Genomic DNA, 20,512 nt, shown 5'->3' on the forward strand with positions numbered 1-20,512 from the left:
CACTGTCATCTATTTGCTTATTTCTGCCTCTCCCTTATGCCAGCTCTGGTTTTTGTGCTTCCTGGGTGAAACTGAGGTAGTTTGTTGCCAGATGAGTTTCCTAACCTGCACAAACCAAACAATTATTTAGCTTTCAGCTTACTCAGTTATTTGGGTAATACTGATGCAATGGAGATAGTGGGAATGAATGGCCAAAATATGGAGGAGAAATATGGGATTGGCCTCTTTAATCAGCAACACTGAGCAATGACAGATTAAATGGATTATGGAATAATGGAGTGAAACATAACAAGCAAGTAGCTTACAGCTGACACTAGACAAATTCAGATGTGCAGAAGTACTTGTGTGGCCAATGAAGATAAAGAATCCTTTGCTATCTGACACTTACAGTTGGAAAATTTTATTTCAGAGGTAAGGAATTTTTTGACCCTTACAGACTATATGACATGTCTTTCTTTTGACTGTCTGCACTGAATTTAGATGTTGGAAGGACAACCAATATTCCTACAGAGCAGGGTGAGTGTTTGGATACTATAGGTGGGGGTGGGAAGAAAATAAAGACAACAGTCTTGAATCCTCACCCACAAGGTGAAATTTCTTCTCTGCTGCCTGTTGTGTCAGCAGCTCACATTCACGTGCCTCCCAACTCAGTCAGGAGCGAGCTCTCTTGCTTCCTGACTTTGAACCTTACCCATCTGACAAAGAAAGTGTCTTGTGGGGTTCTTGGCAGGCTGCTTCAGGCTGGGCTGAAACTATTGTGATTTGCAATATGCTTCAGCAGAGAGATGTTCCTCTGCAATGTTTTCTTTTGCTTTAATTTGAAACAATGTTGTATGAGTGTTGACAATCTGAAGAGGGCAGTCAATTTTTAAAATTATTTTTTAATATTTAAATTTATTAATTTAAATATTATTTATTATATTATTTAATATATATTATTTATTTATTTCAACCATCCATATCTTTGCTGAAGTAGAATCAGATGAAACTGACTGTTCTGAAGAATGGTTTTTGGATGACCAACATGTTACTGAAGAGCTCTGATGAAGGCTGCTTTCATCAAATCCATTGTTTTCCAGGACGGTAAACTCCTATTAATATCAAAGCTTTGGGGTTAATCCTCACACAATAACATGGTTTGTACCTTTTGTACTGCACCTGTATTGGGTTTGAGGCATGAAACTACTGTCCATAAGTGTCTGTTCCAAGAACTTGTGTATAATGGTGACTCTAAATGCCCTGCAGTCTTTGGGGAATCATGTTCTGTAGCTTTTTTTAAAATTAAAACCAGATATATCTTAAGAGAATTTTGAACTCTGAAGTTGCTATTAAAATGTCTAGTGGTTTAACTGATGCTGTGATTTCTCCATAACTTACCAAACAACAACAGTTGCAATAGGCTTGGGTAATTAGAGCCTTATTTTAAGTTTCTGCTATGATTTAGCTTCTGTAAGAGTATACCTTTTATCATCAGTATTTGCTTGGCATCTTTTCATGCAAGTCAGGGAAGATGCTACTAAGCATCTAAACTTTTATTGCCTTTCAGAGGATGGCAGATAATGCTCTGATGAAACCTGGGCTCTGAGCTCACAGGGAACTTTGCCAGCATAACATAGCTGCTTTTGTACAGTATCAGAATGGCAACTATAGACTACATAGGCGTGCAGAAACATGCTTTCCATGTAGGGCTTTTTTAGGTCCCTGAAGTCAGCTTAAACTTCAAATGCATTTTCATCACTACTGCTCTCATTGGGTCGAACATTAATACTCTTAATGGGTCTCTTTGAGAAATGGGCCTGTATATTTTTGAATTCTAGTCAACAGGGTAGCTTTCCAATAGTTTTTTTAAAAGAACTGATGTCTTCAAACAAAAATGCACATAGAGGAAGTATCAAAGAGACTGCAGAGTAATAACCCCACAACATATAAATATATGCACAATACCTCATGATAAGAATGAAATTAACGTCTTTAGGTGTTTTGAAAGTGAATAGTGAAGAAAGCATGCTCAGGTGTGCTGCTTGTAGGGTGCTGCTTCTGTGAGAAAGCATGCAAACTTTCTCTTACCTATTTGCCATCTGGGCTTGGAAAGGAAAAAGACTCTTTGTAATTTTTAATGCTGCTCTCTTTGATGAGACCATGGTGGCAGGTTGCGGCATGGTATGACTTGGCTCTTGGTTTCCTTTTTTTCCTCTCTACCTGGAAGCTGTTATTTCTCTGTTGAAGGAGCTAGTCCAGTGGCGTGAGAACTCCAGCTGCCTTGCAGGGATGCTTTCTGGGAGCTGGAAATAGGCAGTTAAATTACTAGTGTATGGTTAAAAAGTGCTGGTATTGAGGATAACTATGAAGACCCCTTGACCTAAAAACGTGCTTATGGGTCAAATATATGCACTGAAGGAAGTGACTAAACTGGTTTTATAAAAAGGTTTCCTAACCAGGCTGTAAATCCACCTTGCTGATAGAAAGGTTGGAAGTTTACCTCTCAGATAAAACAGGTCAGTGATGAAGTCCTGAAGCCCTGTTACCCTGGGACTTGTCCTATGGGACAAAGAGATTCTGAATCCAGAAACAAAATCTTTCATAGACTTGGAACATAGTGAGACATAGGAAAGCTTCCAAATTACCTGCATTCTTGTGTGGAAGCATTCTGCATTTTTAAGTAGGGAGCTCAACCAGGTCTGTGACCATAAATATTAGTGTTGTGACAATAGAAGCTAATTTTAGAGGTGAGGTTTGTCAGTGTCCTGACCAAGAAAACTTTCAGAATTAAAAACAAACAAACAAACCCCCCAAAAATTCCCAAGCCTCAAAATCACAAACCAACTCAGCAGCCTTCCTTTCTCCCCAGAACCCTTACACCTTAATCTCACTTAGACATTTATCATCTGGCTTCTGGTAGTGTTTTATGGAGAACTTGGTCATTTGAAGTTTTTGCTCTTACATGTATACCTGTGAAAATACTCCTGAACACTAGATGTTCCAGATGGGAGTTTCATCATTCATGCAGTTTATGATTGGTGTGTTTTAACTGATTCTGGAGAAGAGATTAAGCTACAAACAGCAGTGTGGCAGTCAGAGCTTGAGGGATTTGATTTTTGCGCATACCTACTATTTGCCTCCTTGTTTTCTACAGACTGGTTCCGATCAAATTGAACTGCTGAGAACTGATGATAGTAGCTATAGACAAGGTTTTTACATGCTGTCAAAAATGCATGAAATCTTAGAGCACTTGCAAGTACTTAATGTGTGTGGTATGCAAGCAACAGATCATTCTGTTGCCAAAGGTTTTGGTGCTGAGTGCTGCTATGACTTGATTTATATGTGACTGTTTAAGCTGAAGTAGCTATCAATCTTGCAAGCTTATTTAAAAAAAAATAGAAAAAATGCAAGTAATATGAATTTGAAGCATGACTTCACTGTCCTACTTATTTTCCATATTGAAATTATTGGTGAAAGTGGTAATGCAGTGTTCTCCTGGAAGGACCTGGGTGTAATCTGACTGAAGTCAGTTACTCTAATCAAACAGCAGACTGGGACTGCTAGCAACAAAATTCAATTTACATCTTTGTTGTGCCAAAAAGTGTCCAGCACTTCTAAAAGGATTGAAATTGTGAGGAGGAACATTGATAAATTGTCCTGTGTCAGCTTTTTGGTTCTGTGGACACCACAGTCTGCCTTGACTAGGGTTAGCTCTTGGCAATAGAAGTGGTTTGTCTCCAGAATCAAGTCCTCAGACATCCCAGAGCTTGCTGAAGTGCCTCCCCATCTGCACAACTGCTACTGCCAGAATGTTCTCTGCTTTCAGATTTAAACTGATTCACTTTGCTTAATTGAAAGTAATTCATATTTCTAATTTTATGTCATGTCTGTGCCCATGTAATGGAAAAGTGCTGTTACAGACATGGTAATTAAAAAGAACCTACATATTAGTAAAGAGATAAGAGCAACTGTTCATTAAGGAAGGTAATTAAAACACTTTGGAGAATTTTAATATATATTAAATATATATTTTTTAGTGATCCATGATACAATTTTTTGCTTCCATTAAAGTTGATAAAATATTCATAAATTGTTATTTTGAGGAATGCATGGGCAACAACCTAAGGAGCTTGAAGTTCAGTAGGTGGTTTTGTGACTTTATGGGGAGCTCCTAGACAACGTGTTAATTTTGGAAAGCTGTCCGTAGAGATAGGTGCTGAAGAGTAGGCCACCAGCATTTGGGAAAAAAAAACCCTCAAACCTGAGAAGACAGATCCAAATCAGTCTTTGAAGGCAGAGGAATGCAGGTTCTGTGGGCAGATGCCCAGTGGAGTTCTCCTACTCAGCCTCTGCTCAAAGGTTATGAAGTACAGTTCTCCTTGTGCTGGCAAACCAGTCCAGTGAGCGTGTAGAACTGCTAGGAGTATTCTCAAATAGCTGGATTTCATAAGCCTCTAAAGTATGATTTATCTAAACTAAATACATGTGACTGTGCCAAGACAGGCTGAGCCACTTCAGTTCGCTAGTGGAGGACTAATGATTTCAGCTGTCTTGGTTGCAAACTACAATTATAATCGTTGTCAGGAGCAAAATGAACAGATTTTATTACCTGCCTTTTTGGAGAGAAAGGAAGTCAGTAGATTCCTGTCCTAGAATGAGTAATTTCTGAGTTGCTGGCTGGGTTTCTTTTTCCTCTTTTAATCCATCAACATCTGGAACTATTATAATACGCTGCATCCCTCTCTAGTCCTTTAAGTATTTGCTTTAAGACTTTTGTAACAGAATCCTTTTGTGCATACTGATTTTTACTTTTCCACTTGAAGGCAAAAGAAAATATAGGGAAATTGAGAATAACCTTTGAAGGATATTTATCCCGTTACTTTCCTAATTTCAAGAACAATTTGCAAAAACCTTGTTAAAACACATCAGTTTTGAGTACAGTTGTTCAACTGTGTGGCAAAAATGAAGGATGGTCTTGAATTTTCATGATTCATCACTTGATTATTGTCTTCCTGAATTGATCCCGATGAAAGGATGAGGTTTTCTGATTTGCTTTCGTTTTAGATGTGGTGTGTCAAGTCAAGAGATTAAGCACTTGTTATTAATGCGCTCTCTCCTCCTCCAAACCTCAAGCAAAAAACCAAAACCTTTTGGAGTTCTTAAGGGCAAAACCAAATGATCCTCCTGGAGTCATTCTAGTACAACTAATGACATAAAAAGATGCAGTCAGAATTTTATTCAAAACATCAATGTGTCTGCTTACTGAGGAAGAATCTGGCTTGTATAACTATGAAGTGGTCAGCTACTGATACAAATTCTTCCTCTGGGCTCCCAAAGCTACTGTGTGCCACTCTTCCTCTACACAAAGACAATTTACCTTTCATGTAGTGATGAAGAATAATGTTTTAACAGACAAAGGCATTTCTAGTGTATTATTGTGCTGCCTTTTGAGCAGCACTAGATGCTGGGAAAAATGGTAATTCACAGTGTGAATGCTTCTCACCAGCAACGTGGGTAAGAACTGAGCATGTACAGTCAGTGTTGCATAAGATACAATGGTGAACACTGTGGGAGTGAGAAAAGCCCAAAATATAGCTCATGCTGATGGCCAAAATACCAGCCTTTTGTAATTCTTTAAGTCAAAGACAGCCCAAACAAAATCTGAAATGTTGTCCCTCAAAATGTGTATGTCACTGAATTTAGTAACAATATGTTCATTTTTAGTGTTTGCAAATTCATGTAAAAATGCACAGCAATATTGGTGAGACACCTGTGTTCCTCTGCTTTTTCTTGTATACTGATACAAGGCACAGGTGGCTTCTCATTAACTTATTTCACACAAATATAAATACAGGGCACAGTTTCTCTTGCTGTAACTACATAATCCGGGAAACATGATTGCTACTGATTTAATGTAATCAGTGTTGTGAGGAGATCATTCTGAGCTCTTTGTGAATGGCTCTATTCTGAGGGGATTTACACCCCATGTAAATCTGATTTAAATGGGAGAGTGGTGGAATGTGGCTTTCCTATTTAACCTATGCAAAAATCTATATTCTCCCACCTAGGATTCTCACTGTGTGACGGGGTACTCAGCTGGTACGTGGTGGGGGAGGGGAAGAACACAAGTCCAATAGGGACAGGGAAAGTAGGTAAGGGACTATCTCAAACAGGCAAGTTATACATTTTGATTCAATATTCTGATATTCTTATCAAGGCTTTCCAGAATGTGACACTGACTCAAACTGCAAACAATGAGGAGAAAACAGGAAACATGTATCAATGTCTTTGTTGTTCTGCAATGGTTCCTTTTTTTTTTTTTTTTAAAGGACCAATGCTGCAGCAGAAATAACAATCTAGAAGAAAAGAAGCAGCAAGGCGTCTTAAGATGTAAAAGCAAATGCATTTTAAAAAAATATTTTAATATTTTAAAGATATATTTCTGTTTAAATTTATTGAACTATAGCCAGATTTATTCAATTAAGATACTACACTTCAAGGTTAACTACCATTTGCTGTTCACTTAGGCAAGCTATTGTACAGTTATGTAAATTTCATGAACAGAGACACGACTTGAGTGTCTTAATTACAAGCAAAAAGTGTCATTTAAATATGAATAAGTGAATAGTTCCCTGTATTTCCTGTTCACATTTTGCTGTCATCTTTAAGACCAAGAGCTAACTAGCCATCTATATTGTGCTTTCAGTTTTTCCTTCTGTCTCTAAAATGAAGAAAAAAAAAAATAGAACCACCACAACAAAGCCTGTCATATAAATGCATGTAAAGCAGATGATGTGGGAATGTCCTACTCTTAGAGTTGTTATTAGCACGCTGAATTTTAATTTACTGAGATCACAATGAATAGCAGTAAATATGCAGTATTTTCTGTGGATTTCTCTGCATTTCAATATGATATCTATATTCAAATTGTACAATCTATAACTTACTTGTAAGCTCCTTTCATAGTTACTTTCTGACAAGCCTGCTGAGGGCTTATTTTGTATGCTTCTATTTTCAGTGCTAAGACCTATTATGAATTCTTCACATTTATTTATATACACATAGTTGTGTTCAAAATAGTCTGTCTCCATTTTAATTTGTAGCCAGTCTAAATCAAATTTTATTTAACAAAAAGTTTGGTAGCGATATTCCCTCCTCATCTTTACGACCAAATTCCCTGTGTTCCTGCCGTGTTGATAGCTCAGGATTTTTTTCCCCCCATTGTTTTGATTTGTTTGTCTCTCCAAAAATGACCTAGAAAGAAATCTGTTGTTAATCACATATCAACGAGGGAGGGATGATTAGTTAATAAAAACCATGCCTTGTGTCTGTGGACCAAATGGCTAACTCTGGTTCTCAGTATGCACAGGGTCTTGAAAGACTGTTCCCATCCCTCAGTGATGTAGCCGCAGCTCTCCCCGAGGAATGAGAAGTTCACTATTCACTCTGTGCTTGCATCACCCTTTCCAACATGTTCCCACTGATACATTAAAGGAATTAATTGCTCATAATGATCTCACCATCTGTTAACAGAGGTTCATACCTACAGGCTGGTGGCATGTGGTGGTCCTATTCAGAAATCAATAGGCAATGCTGGGGGAACGCTTTCCCACATTGCCTTCCATTGCACTCTGAAAAGGGGAGGAGAGCTCAGTGTTGGCCATCTGCTCCTTGTCTTTCTGTGCGAGAGACCTTGATGCAGTCCAGCCTGGCTCTGATCTGACTCCAGTCTGATTGGAATGTGGCTGATCTGAGAGCCTCTCAAAGCTGTGAAAGTGAGTCAAAAGGAGATCCCCATTGTCCAGCGGGCCTGAAAGAAAATGATCACTTTAAAATTCATAACTCCCAGGTGCCCGCCATCTATTCATGGGAAAAACTCTCTGAACTTCTCTTCATTAAAAAGAGAGGGAGTCCAGCTAAAAAGAGAGAAAAGGAAGTAGTTTGTGGGAAATGTGCAAGGGATTTCAGGCTAAACAAATGAGGAATTTGAAATTTTTACTTGTATTAAAGGAACCGTGTAAGGAAAGGGAAGCATTTGTAAAAGCAGGGCCTCTGCTTCAGGGGCCCTTCCCTGGGGTCCTTTAGCAAAATAAAAAGGCTTTTCCCACCGTCCCCCCCATACCATTCCCCCCCACCACCCCCGGGAGATTTTCCTCCCTTTTGCTCTTTCTTACCTGTGTAAATGAGGGTAGGAATAGTACATGAATTAGGCTGTCCCTGCTTTATGTGATGAATTAGAATGCATTCAGTTCACCCACCTCTCCTGCATGTATTTTATTGTTTAAGTTGCATAGAAAGCTGACCTGATAATAAATGTAAACTGAAGCTGAATATCCTCATGGAGAATTAGACGAGTGAGGGGGTGGAAGGGCAGTTCTGTCAGCTTGCTGCCTAAACTCTTCCCTGCCCCCATGTCTTGTAATCTGAGGATTTACCATATCACAGGAGGGATTTTGGCCTTCTTCCCCTCCTCCACCTTCTCCATCTTTTACCTTTTCTGAATGCTGAGATAGTCCTGAATCCTTCCTTGTTCCTCAGACACATCATATGTGCTTCCCAATTCTGTGCTTTTGCACAGGGCCTCACAATATCTGGGGTGGATTTATGCCTATTCCTTCAAAGTGAGATGTCTTTTCCCTCTGATACTGTTCATCAGGCCAGAGCTAAAGAGGACTGGGAGGACCTTGCCTTCTTAAAGCAAGAATGGATTATTTTGACAACTCTTCATCCAACTACTCTTTAGCCAAGGATTTTGAATTACTCCTGCAAATTACAGTTCAGAGCCTGTAGTTGTAGTCTGAGTATCTTTCAGAAATATCCAATTTCAGCTCAGTGATTTCCAGGAGATTCATCCATTGGGAAACTGCATAGGTATTTACCTTTCCAGTTTAGGGTACCCATTTCAAGTCATGTCCTGTTCTTTGTCACTACTGGGATTAGACACATTTGATGCCTGATAGCAAGAAGTAAGCCACACAGTGTGGCTGATGGCAGATATATTTGCTGTCAGAATATAGTCACTTATCTCCCACCAAAGGTGTTTGTGTAATTTTGGATGCAACACTGATCTGCCCTCCCAATTCCAGAGGTCTCTTACCTTATTGTTCACTAATCTTCTTCATTTTCCCCTCTTATTATATTGTTGAAGAGAGTGATGTTGTGCATAATTTTTTTAATTTGTTTTATTTCAATTCAAGGTGGCAATAAACTTTCTCACTGGAATGTTGTTTTAGCCACCCCAATTTCCCTTTTAGATACCTTTGGGGTGGAGCCAGCTGCCTCTGATCACTATTTTTCCTTTGTTTATTCAGCAATCTGGGAGGACTGGTAAGCAATGTTCAGGTTCTCTTCTTACCCAGAACTGGGTAAGCAATGTTCTGGTTTTCTCCTTACCCAGAAATTGATGAAGTAGTAGGCCACCATGACCAAAAAACTGAGAAGCAATGTCCCAGCAGACAAGAATGCTTGTCTTGTAATTTTGTGATAACATGATGCATCTCTATTATCTTCTTTTAATGTCTGCTCCAGCTCTTCCTTGGTATCATTATGAGTTTGAAAGATGGTGATGTGTCTTCTGTCTGTATCTTCAGTGTCATTGCATGTATAATCATGCAGTCATTATCAGGTGAAGCATTCTTCTCGCCATAAACAGTCTCTCTTTGCATTGTGATTTCTGCAAACAAGTGAGCAGCAGTGACCCTGGCTTACCTCGTGGCGTTGGGAGGTTACATTGCAAGTCACACTTGACAGTCCACTTTAAAACAAACAAACAAAAACCCCAACCTTCAAGACCAATGAAAAATGAGAGCTTCCACAATTTACAAAATGTGTGAATGCTGTGTGTAGATAGTGCCTACTTAAGAGACCTTATAGTCAAGAAGGCATTTGGAGGAGGTGTGATCACATTTACTGTTCAAACTGATCTTGGGGAATGTAGAATCATTAAGGTTGGAAAAGACTGCCAAGATCATCAAGTCCAACCTTCAACCAAGTCCCACCATGCCCTCTATACCATATCATGAAATGCCATGTACACTTGCCTTTTGAACATTTCCAGGGATGGTTACTACTCCACTTCTCTCAACAGCCTGTTCCAAGGATGAACCACTCTTTCAGTGGAGAAATTTTTCCTAATATCCAGCCTGAACCTCCCCAAACATGTCAAATTCACAAAAAAAAAAAATTAAAAAATATTTACTACTTGAGTTATTTGATGCTGAGATAGTATAAGACTGCATGAATTAATGTTTGAAAAGTAGTATATTAAAGAAACCTGTAAGAGCTGACATGTTCAAATGACAGTTCTAAAGCTAGGAGAGGGATCCACAGCTCCTGTAGGGACAAATTTTGCAGGAAAGAGTGTGTGGTGATCACAGCTGGGGGAAGAAAGCGAGGACTTATGATTCTGTGATTATGACTTTTGAGGAGCAGATACAATGTAGATATTTCACAACATGGTACTGCTCGGCTTTACTTACTTCCAGAATGTGCTTTCTCTCTGTTGCACAATTCTAATATTGCAAAGAGTGTGATACTTCAAGGAAAAACTGTTAAAATCATCTGTGGGGTCATGGGTTTTTTTTTTAATACTTTGCAAATTTGTGTGGTTTTGAAATTATTTCTTTTGGGGTTTTTAAAAATTATTAATAATATTGAGAGAATGCTATCAAGAATATAGCTGGGTAAACACATGAGTCAACACAATTGAAGGATAGCAGCCCACAGAAGGAGTAGGAACCTCAAAAGTAAATGGTGTAAAGACTTGAATCGGATCTGTCACTGGTGTAATAGTAATGTGCAGTCACAGCTAAAGATCATGCATCTGCTACAAAAGGTAGGGGTATATGCTGTTGGGTGTGGTAACTTAAGTCTTAGCTTATATGTTTGTGGTTTGTTTTGATTTTGTTGTTTTATATATATTTACTTACTGTTTATATTACATCAGTAATAAACTTAAGGAGACTCTTGAATGAGGTAGATTTTCATTAGGGCATAAAAATAACCTCATCCTGTCTTTTAACTATTTTTTCATAGTAAATACTTCACTTAAGAAGCAGAATAACCCTGTGTTCATGGTGTAAAATTTGAGAAGTAAATGAACCATATAATTTCTTTATCATAAAATCTTATGTATAGAGCTTTATAATACTGCTCAAAGGAGCAGACACGGGAAGAATTCACAGGGATGTCATTCCCAGAATCTGAGACACCTACCACTTGGAGAAAATGCCATGTGGTGATGCTTTACTGTCAGTAAACACTGTACAGGTTGCCTTGGAGAATCTGCTTGCTGTCTTCTCTGCTTTGCCTGGTGAGGCGCTTCCCTGTCTCTTGTTTATAGAACCCATACAAGGCACTTGGGCACAGCTCTCAAGTGTAGAAAGACATGTAAGGATCAGCACTTCTGGGGATTTTTCAAGGACACTGAAGTGTGTGAAGTGTTGTTGAATTCCCTTTGACTTTGTACTCTCTCTTGTAAAACCAGCATCTGTGGGGCTCTACCTCTCTGCTCTGAATGTGCTGAACTTTTGCATCAAATCCTTTCACCTGGGGTAGGATGCAGAGGAGTCCCTGGTCAGGATATTGGCTTAGGATACATGACTTGTGTTTATTGCCTTCCAAAACTTCAGAGAAGTGACCAAGATGACCACTTGTTTTGCTTTATTTACCTCTTTTTGGTGCTATATTGCCTTTTAGTAGTACAAGCTATAACAACTCTGACAAGAACACTTGAAAGGGGAGATACTTGGTGGTTAGATAGTCTTGTTGCTGTAAAACAGCCAGCCTGGCTGGGGGCTTGAATCTGGGTATGTACCCTGACTGAATTTTCTAATTGCTAGGCTTTAATAAGATTGGGGTGGGCAGAAACATCACCAGTGAGGAGTGGCATCTGGACATGTGATACCTTCTGAGTGACTGTGTTTTGTTGAATGAAAATGTGAGTTTAGCAAGAAAATTTCACACAAGCTGTGTTCCAAGTCAGTTCACAGTAAAACACTGTGTACATAACATACAACTAGAAGTGTGAACAGCAGTCAGGCTTGAGCTCCTTTCCATTCTTCTCTTCTTCCTTAGCTGTGTACTTTGAATGGCAGAGAGAGGGTGGGGAAATGATGACAATGTGTAGCTCTGTATTTGCTATTTCAAAGGCTGTTAACTTACTCAAAACAAATTTATTTTGGAATGTACAAAGGGTATTTAATTTCAGCTTTAAATCTCTGCCATGTTCTGTGGTTCTCCTTTTATTTTGATCTTTGTGATGAATACGGGAACAACTGGTACCTTTCCTCTCTTTCCCTTGCTCTTGAAGTGTCAACACTTGGGTGACAGAGCCCAAGCTTTTTGCTTTTAAACAAAAAAAGAAAATTTTATGTATTAAAATTAAAGCTTTAAGTGTAGGAAAACTTGTTGTACGTAAAGTGTATTACTAATTAAAAAAACCTTTAGAGTTCTTTACATTATTTTCCATGGATTTTGATGTTTGAGGGTGTGTTTTGCATGTGTCCTTCATTCTGGACATATACAGCAAGTGACCAGTGTTGCCTTAATCTGAAATGCAGTTTTGGATTAGCAGGTATCAGTAAATTTGTTAAAGCGTTGAGGTGTTTATGATAACTTGATAATTGGAGCAGTTTTTTAGGTTAGTTCAAATGCAGAATTATTATTTGGGAGAAGAGAGACTGTAGGCTGAATTGTTCTATAAGAAAACAGAGTAATTAAACAAGATTGTAAAATGTTTGGGATTTTTTTCCTCCAACTCAGTTATTTAACTTCCATTTTATATCCTTGCTTATACACAGTCTTATTGTGGTAGTTCTTGACATATTCAAACATATAGTCAGATGTACAGACTGTTTATGCCATAGGCAGCCTCAGCCCAAATAAATGACACCTTCCATTTCATGCTCCTGCCTGAGTAGCAGAGCAGGTGGGACAGCAACCTTTGCTGGACTGGTACTGCTCACTCTCTGTAGGCTCTGTATTCTCTCTGTAGGCTCTGTATTCTCTCTGTAGGCTCTGTATTCTCTCTGTAGGCTCTGTATTCTNCTCTCTGTAGGCTCTGTATTCTCTCTGTAGGCTCTGTATTCTCTCTGTAGGCTCTGTATTCTCTCTGTAGGCTCTGTATTCTGCTCTGTGCTGCTCACTCTCAGGGAAGAGATGCTGAAGGAGATTTTTTTCTTTCCAACAGTTCACCCCAACTTAACAATTTGACACAGTGGAAAAAGGAATTTGTGCCAAGTGTGAAGCTAAAATGAATCAGTTTTCTACTTCTCTTCAAATTCCAGGGTACAGATAAGGTATCTGAATTCCAGGTTTCCAGTCCTGCCCATTTGGCAGGCCATGGCCAGCTCAGATGTAAGTATGAAGAAAATTGCAACTAGAAGCCCAAGGATTCTGGAGTCTTTAGGGCACAGTCCTTTTCAGACAGGTGTGTGCCTTTGTTCTCCTAAAGGAAAGGTGACAGGAGCTCTGTAAACTTGCCATCAGCAGGTTTTGATTATTGGTGGCTCAGGAATCACCTCATTCTGGAAAGGCTTAGCAGTGGATAGGGAATGTGCTCATCCAGCTGGGATACTTTGCCTTGCATGGAGTACCAGTAGATCCTGTTACTTGTTTTCAAAACGAGGATGTAACCAGCATAAAGCAGGATATATAAAGGCAATTGTGTAGTTTAGAAAGGTCTGGACTGGATTTTATGCAGCTCTCTTGGTTAAATAGGCTAAAGAAGAGGAATAGTTCTCTATGGGAAGGATACAACTTGCTGAATAAAGGGGCAATTTGGAAGGAAGTGAAAAAAAAATTATGCAAGCAATGGACAAGAGGGATGTAGATGCTGGGAAATGGCTAAAATGGGGGAATAGGTGTGTTTCAGGTGCATCAAACAGCAGACTTTCACATTGTAGGGAAAAACTAAATCTGAGTTTACATGGTAAAATTTTAAGCTGCTGTTTTGATGTGCTTAGAATTGGGACTGAGTGTGAGATGCTGTCTCCTGCTTGCCTACAGACCCTTCCTTCACTGGGGTGATGGTTTTGATTGGCTATTAATAAAAAATTGTTCAATGAAAGGGTATTCAGGTATTGAAACTGACTGCCCAGGGAAGTGGTGGAATCACTATCCCTGGAAGAATTCAAAAGGTCTGTAAATGTGACACATGAAGCCATGGTTTAGTGGTGAACATGGCAGTGTGAGGTTAAGGTTGGACTTGATCATCTTAGAGCTTTTTCCAGCCTTAAAGATTCTGTGACTCTGACATGGCATGATCTGCTGCCTGGCTGGGGCTGACCAAAAGCAGAGGCAAAATGAAGTAAAAGTAGGTTATATAATGTCATTATAGCCAATGATTTTGGGGATATAAACATTGACAGAAAACAGTTCTACTTTATTTTTCTGGGAAAACAACAGAGCCTTGTGATAAAACCTGGCAGCAAAGTTACTTCTCTCAGATGTGTAGAATAGAGTCAGCAAATCAGAAAGGTAAGCATGCTGTTTTCTGCCAGGAAAATGATCATAAGTTAGTCTGTAATAATTCCCTGCTTTCCAGATAGTTCATTGAGATTTAAAATACTAAAAGGAAAATACTAACTTAGCTTGATGTTTCTGGGGGAAAAGTACAAGAAAATCCCTATTTTAGCTTTTCATAATAAATGCTTTACTTGTTTCTACTGTGATATTTTAGCGTATCAATCATAAAGATGAGGATGAGCAGTATTCTTTTTTTGGCCTACACCCTCTGTTTTATTTAAAATCCAAGATTAATTTTATTCTTTAGTGGTATGCCTCCTCTTTCTTGGATATGGACTTGCTAAATTTTGGGAAGATGTTCAAGAATTTCCATTCCACATTCCATTTCTTTATACATTTGTGCAATACGTTGTAGAGTAAAAAAAAAAAAAAAATTCAAACAAAAGTGACCAAAAAACCCCCAAACAATAAAAAAAAACCAACTGAAAAATCCCAGTCATTTTTAGAGGCTTTTCAGAATTGCTTTTCGGAGATAAAAGCGAGGAAAAAAGGTGTAATGCAACAGAATATTCTGACTCAATAAGAGGTGTACTGAAGCCTCAGTGTTATGTTTAGGATGCTGGGGATACTCTCAGACATTTCTTCAGAATTTCATTCTGTCTCTTGACTATAAAGCCTTGGTGCTCACAGCAACAGCCACACAGTTCTGCTGCAAAAAGAGAAGTGTGTGTGATCTCCCACCACTTGAAGTGTGTCCTGCTTTCACAGCTGAGAAGAGCTGATTTTTGTGGCATGTTCAGGTGTTCAGTAAGGCTTCGTTATTTCAGTCTGGTGGGGGGAACAGATTCCTTAGTCGAAGAATGTCTCTTACTACCTTCCTTTCTAATGCTCTGTTACTCTGTGTGTATACATGTGTGCTAATTAGCTGGCAAGACCAAAATGCATTGGAACACCTGGGTCTGCTCTATAAAACATCATTTATACATGGGCTTGCTTTGGAGGGAGGTCTGAGAGGGTACCAGTGGCAAAACAAGATGCATTTGCTGGTTTCTAAGTGCATATCAGTTCTGAGTCTAACTTGCGGATGTGTTGTTCTTGTGTGATTTGGAATTTCCTTAAATCAAGTGTATTGCTGCTCCAAGTGAACAAGCAGTGCACCTCTCCCCACAGATACCTTGATAAGCCTTGAATATCCAGGCTTATTGTTCCCTTTGCTTGAGGAAAAAAAACATATTTTAAAACTGCTTCAACAAGATCTGTTATTTGTAAGAATGTATATATAATTGTTAGTTTTATATTTATTGGCATGTGCTTAGTGCTGTGTTTCTCTGCTGAGCAGAGACTGTATTTTAGTATCAAAAACTTAGCATAATGGCCTGTTTTCACTAGTGGAAGTTTTTTTGGAGTAATTCTTCATCCTTTACGTTGTTCATAAAAGATGAGGAATTATTAAAGAACCTATTTCAGATGTGTATTTTTAATTTAAATGCAGTCTGGAACGGCTTGTGTTTTCAAAGACAAGGAAATAATCATCACTATCTTAGCTAGGATGTGAGTTAACATTTGCACCAGGCATAGATTTTTTTTTTCTTTTTTCAATTAGCACTCCCTTAGAAAACCCTTTCCCCCAGCTTTTGTCAATGTGCTGTAGGAGAAGAAGAGCAAATAGATTGGAAATGCTCTGCAGTTCAGGCTCCTGGGAAAATGTAACAGGTGTTACAGCTCAGCTGGGTATGAGCTTTATGAAAAAGACCCTCTCAGACTTTACCCATAGAATTCTCTTTCCTAGCCAGAGCTTCAAGTAGGAAGAAACTAATGACTTCATTACCATCTCAATTCTGGGAAATGCTTCGTCCAGACCTGAATCATTAAAGGAAAGGTATAGCACTCTGCATGACCTTACAAGATCAAAATGTTATTTAGAGCAATTCCATTAGTCAAGGCTGTAAACCTGAAAGAACACACCCTTTTTCGCTGGCTCTTAGGCCATAAAATGTGTGTGTATGTCATGAGGAGCAGGGCAGGAGGTGGAGGCTGGGGGGGGAAGAGAAAAAAACATATTCTGCACTCATTGTGCAGCACAATTTCCTATGCTTACTTTGAAAAGCCTCCACTTCCAGCACTTCTTCCCTTCACCCCGTGTTGTGACACATTTAATGGCTCTTGTCGTTCTCACTCTTCCAGGGGTTTCTAATTGGGTATGATACTGAAGCCAAGAATGATGTCAAAATTTCAAGCCATACAAAGTGAAATATGTTTCTTTAATACTGCAGTAATTATAAGCAACTCCCTTTTTTTAATTATTGAATTTATTAAATCTTTTACTAGCTTTGGAAAAAAAAAAGGAAAATAGCATGACATACAGAAGACTGACTTTGGATTTATTTTCATTTTCTCCATTATTGCTTTTGCAGCCATGAGTAAAAGAAACCCTGCTTGGTTTTGCTAGCTGTCTGGAATTTCTTTTCATAATGATAACACTGGATTTGAAATCCTGGTACAACAATCTTTCAGCAGTAGCACAGAATGTTCACGTTTGGGATAATTTTAATGGACTTGTTTAATAAGGAAAAGCTAATTTTTTTTCCCATACAAGCTGCCATGAAGTCTTTTCTCTGTACCTTCCACAGGTAAGGGTGGGCACAAGCTAGCAGAAAGAAATGTATTATGCCTGCTTTAGGAAAAGAATTGCCAAGAGAAAATAGAGGTATGTTGCAACATTTTGTAGGTTTGAAGTCTCAATGATGCCTACATGCTTGCAATGCTTGAATCTTGTGCCCAGAAGGAAATTTGGTCTTGTAGACCAACCCAGTGATGCAAGTAGTCAATCTGGTACTAATGTGGATGTGAAGAATGCTGGTTTTATTTACCACATGTCTGTGTTGGTGCTTCTTGAAAGTGAAACCTTTAAAAGGCAAGGCTTGTCCATGCAGTGCAGGACAGTTTACTGGTGGTCTCACAGCTGGACTTCATCTGGATGCATGTCCTGGTTTCGGGCAAATTTGTGAGGAGACTTCCAAAGAGGTCCCTCTAGAAAGCAGGTTCAAGTTGCCCCCTCCCCTGACTGGTTCAGGAAAAGATTTCCTCAGAAAGAAGTGGAAAAAATCTCTTTATTTAACAAACAAAGTATTCACAAGCATAAAAAATGAATAATATTAAACAATAGAAGCTCTTTCTGTTTTGAAGAGATGGCAAATTCAGAAAGTTCTTGTTGTGGGATGTAGCTCAGCTTGCTAAGTCTCTTATTAGTTCCTCCAGTGCTGGAAAATGCTGTGTCCTGGGCCCTGGTGGGACACAGGTGTGAGCTCCCGGTGTTGTTCTGCGTTTTCAGCCCACAGCAGGCTGATCAGTTCCTAGAAAAACAAAAGCCACAGCCTGGGGAACTTCTCTGCTTCAGCTAGCTAAAGAAAAACCTGACTAAAAGCAAAGGAGAGCTCTCTCCTGCTGTCCATGCTGCAGACAACACAGTCCAGGAGGAGGAAAATGCAGGGCAGCAGGTGCAGTTTCTGAAAACAAACTGCATGCTTCTTATTTCCTCCCTTTGCTCTCAGAACTAGTCTTAAAGGTGAAGAACCTAACAGCCAACATAAACAGAACAGATAATTTGGGATACAAGCATCATAAAGTCAAAGGACAATGTGTCTCTTCAAGGTTGTTTCAGTGGTTATCAATGCATTCTGGCCTCTTCTCCAAAGTGTTCCTACCTTCTAGAAGTCCATTTCTACACTTGAATTTTTGGCAACACATTGCCATAGGTGTTTTGATGATTCTTTCTTGAAAAGGTGAAACTGGAGATTGGCATTTGAGAAATATCTCACTGAAATTCTTTCATTAAAACCCTATAGGATTTAATTTCCTTCTTGCTGCTCTATGACACTGGTTGCTCATTTTCATCCAGTGATCACCTGGTTTTCCCAGATTCTCTTCCTTTTCTAATGATAAACTTGTAGTCTCAAAGTTGTTCCTTGCCCTGAACTGTATGGCCTTGGATTTCACAGTATTGAGGTTCACAGCTATTTGGTCCTTTCAATCCTCAGTGGATCCCAGTTAGTCCACCCAAATGAGCAAATGCAACAGACACCTCCTGCTTTCCATGAGAGTATGGCATGTGGTTTTTTAACCTTATGGTTATGCATTTTTTAGGTTAAAGGTCCTAGGTGGTTAAGTTGGAAAATGCTGTATATTTACTAATGATAGCTTTGACTTAAGGAAGTGGGTCTTTTGGCCTGAGCCTCCTCCAGCAAGCCTGAAAAGTACTGTGCTACATAGGTTAGGTCAAGCTGGCTGTAGGAGCAGGATAGTTGTGTTAGCAGGATGTTGTTTTCTGCATTATTACCTGCTATGATGTTGCACTTTGATGCTCAGCTATAGTCTTATTGTGTGTGTCTTTTTAATTCAGCTTTGTTTCCAAAGCCCTCTCATTCTGTAAGTGCTGCTCTCTGTTTTATCTCTTAGGTTACTGTGGTGGGTGGCAGGCTGTTGTGTTGAGTTCTCAGAGAAGGATGAGAAGGCGTATGAGCTAACATCTATCGTCTCCCCGAAATATGCTGATGTGACAGCTTCTTGGACTGAAAATGCACGCTTCTGGTAGAATTCTTCTGACAGGAAAAGCAAGCAGTTCTGGCACTTAAAACCAGCACAAAACAAAACCCCCTCTGAATATTGATTTGTGATGTTAATTTGTTTTATGAAGAAAGTAGGTGGGTTATTGTGCAGAAATGCTGAATGGACTGTATGCTGCTGTTTGCAACCAAGAACCAAAAAAAAAAATACTTGCTTAGTTTAGCCTCTGAAAGCCAGAACGACCCTTAGAAAATCCACATTGCAAATATTTGCTGTTTGGAGGACTGCTGAAACAAAATATTCAAGAGAACTAGGAAATTGCTAAGTACCCACTAAGAAGAAATACTGGTGGAGCCTTAATAATGGAACAGCACTGTCCTAATTTGTATCACACAGTGGCCTTTATCCAGGCAGTCAGGACTATTCTAACAGGAATTACTTAATCCTTTTTGGTGCCTCTCTTGGCAGAACACTTCTTCAGGTAGTTCAAGTCCAGATGCTCTCATTGAGGCATTGTCCAGAGAATTGGTTTTGTGCACCCAAATGAAAGTAACTTGCTCTTCTGGAGCTTCAGTATGGTTCTGTGTTTTATGTGTATCTATTCATGCAGTCTTGTTGTGATGAGTATGTTTTCAGGATGTTGTGCCTTACAGGGGGAGATGAAATTGTAGGTTTTTGAGGCTGTGTCCTTATCTGTCCTTGCAAGGCATGGTGAACTGGAACTACTCAGTAACTGCTCAGTGACCAGTTTGCACAGAGTAATCAATAAGATAGGCTGTTCTTTAATTGCCATCCTGGATTTGATTATTCCTATTGAAAGAACTTTTGATATCGGTAAATGCATTGCTAATTGTCTTGCTCTGCTTGTTTGCAGCCTGCACATTCTTGATGCTGTTTCTCTTGAATTATGTAAAAGCACTGTTTGTTGTTTTGTATTGTTAAAAATATTGGTACAGCCTGTCTTAGATAATATCACTGCTTGAAAGGTCTAGAACATCTGCACAGAATGCTAATGTCAGAGTGCCTTAAAGGATTTTTTCTTCATTCCAATATTGGTCTACAGTCGGGGCTTACGTAATAGCTTCTTTTTCCACTTGTGAATAGGTGACAACAGTCTTTTCTTTAGCAGTTTATTGTGATGTGTATTTTAAAAAAAATAAAAAATTACAAACTAACAACCCCATTTAGGAGAGTCTAAGTATCGACTGGGTTTTTTTCTAATCAGGATAAATTTATGTATCTGTGTATAGGATCGTTAAAGTAGCCATTTTCCCTTCACCTGATGATGCTTGCAGTTTGTATTTCCTGACACCAGAAGTTCATTGTATTTAATAAGCAACTTCCTATTGCATTAGCAAATTTCCATCTGGTTGGAAAGGTACCTGATTCTATTACTATATTTGTCTTCACGGCTATGATGCAAAACATAATTTGCTTATAGCTTAGTAAATATGGCTAATGCAATGATATGTACATCACATTACCCACAAAAGGATTTTGTGTT

The 20,512-nt window shown here is 39.0% G+C and overlaps 1 long non-coding RNA gene across 1 annotated transcript in view; it reads left to right on the plus strand.

Moving 5' to 3' along the window:
• Positions 1–20,412, plus strand: part of LOC117243897 — a 41,372-nt gene extending 20,960 nt beyond the window's left edge. Inside the window, exons 3-4 of the long non-coding RNA XR_004495910.1 lie at positions 17,076–17,152; positions 18,901–20,412. This is a non-coding gene — a long non-coding RNA (uncharacterized LOC117243897). The remainder of the gene's footprint in view (positions 1–17,075; positions 17,153–18,900) is intronic.
• The last annotated feature ends 100 nt before the right edge of the window (positions 20,413–20,512 follow it).

The sequence above is a fragment of the Parus major genome, chromosome 2 (assembly GCF_001522545.3).
Source record: "Parus major isolate Abel chromosome 2, Parus_major1.1, whole genome shotgun sequence".
Classification (NCBI taxonomy): Eukaryota; Metazoa; Chordata; class Aves; order Passeriformes; family Paridae; genus Parus; species Parus major.